Source organism: Papaver somniferum, chromosome 6, assembly GCF_003573695.1.
Source record: "Papaver somniferum cultivar HN1 chromosome 6, ASM357369v1, whole genome shotgun sequence".
Taxonomy (NCBI): Eukaryota; Viridiplantae; Streptophyta; class Magnoliopsida; order Ranunculales; family Papaveraceae; genus Papaver; species Papaver somniferum.
Genome location: NC_039363.1, coordinates 99688552 through 99689984, shown reverse-complemented (window position 1 = coordinate 99689984; position 1433 = coordinate 99688552). Strand labels below are relative to the sequence as shown.

Below are 1433 nucleotides of genomic sequence, written 5' to 3'. Positions count from 1 at the left end.
GTCGCTGCAAACTGTGCAATCATGTTTAAAAATTAATGCACGATAAGTAATGGAATCAGTATTTTTAAATCCTAAACATTATTGATACATTATTAATAAGAACATTTTGAATATATATACTGACTGGTATAAACATATACTAACAAGATCATTTGACCATTTATACTTCCCGGGGAAGTGGATCTGTTTGGCACCTAACGGTCCTAATCCCTTGTTCTGCTTACTATTTCATTTTCTGACTTGCCATACCAAATGAATGGGATACATTTTTTTTTAGTGTCCTATCCTATACAACCTCCGTTGATTTAGTCCCCCGTTGACTTAAGGAATTCAAGATTACACATAAACTGGGAAAATATCAATCCGTTAAAAAAATTTAATACAATTATTTTTTTTGAATAGAAATTGTGAGGAAAAATATGTAGAAAAGGGAAAATCATGTGCGGAAATCACGTATTGAAATCCTCCGTACGATTGCCAAATGATCCGTTTATATATATATAGCCCACCAATAAAAAGTAAAAACCCTAGGTCAATTTTCTAACTCTCCGCCGGTCTGGTCTGTTCTGGTCTCTCCTCTTATATCTCCTTCATCCTCTCCTTTTCTGTTATCCCAAAACCAAAAGCATCGGTTTTAGAAAATCTTGTTCTTCATCATAGTTTTAAATGTTTGATTTTAATATGATTTAGGTTTTCATGATTTGATTAATTTTTTTTGTGTGTGTTGATCAAAACAAAGGGCTGAATTTTCTAGGTTGGGCTTCCATGATGATTTTGCAGAAAGAATTTGTTTTTTTTCTTAAGAGAAGAGATGAAGAAGAAGTTGCGGCCAGAGCGAAGAACCGTCCAATTACAGTTAGTATGTATCCTCATTTGTTTCTTTTCATTTTTCTGTTTTTTCAGATTCCAAGGGCTTTTAGTATTGCAGGTGTTGATCTTTGCAGATTCTAGTTGGTTCTGATTGAGGTATTGCTTTGGTTAAACTAAAGTGTATACCAATTTATTTTGCAGAAGGCGGTGAATATTATTCTCCAGTTTTATTGAATCAGCTTCAAGCTCTTCCTCTAGTCCCAAGTTTGCTTGTGATATGCGAGAGCAGCGAAATTGATTGATTAATGTCTACTTTCATTGCAGGCATCAACAACAAATGCATTATACAATTCCAATTCTGGATGACCTCAGGACATTTGAAAAGGGGAGAAAAGACAAATGGAGATCAATTGCAAATAATCTAGAATCAATCTTAAATCTCAAAATCTCTGTATATTAAGTAGTGGCAATATTAGTAGTAGAATAGGTTATGCGCAGCATACATCTTTTCTGTACTTTTCTCTTTTTGAAGGAATCTTTTGGTACTCGTTTAATTTTGTATTTTTTATGTTTTTGATGTATTTGCACTAATTTCATTTTAAATCAATTTAATTCTGTTGTAA

General features: G+C 32.9%; 1 long non-coding RNA gene across 1 annotated transcript; it reads left to right on the top strand.

Annotated features, from left to right (window-relative positions):
* The first annotated feature begins 541 nt into the window (after nucleotides 1-541).
* On the top strand, nucleotides 542-1433 carry LOC113285957. Its single transcript, XR_003329028.1, has 2 exons — nucleotides 542-859; nucleotides 1012-1433. It is a non-coding gene; the product is annotated as an uncharacterized LOC113285957 (long non-coding RNA).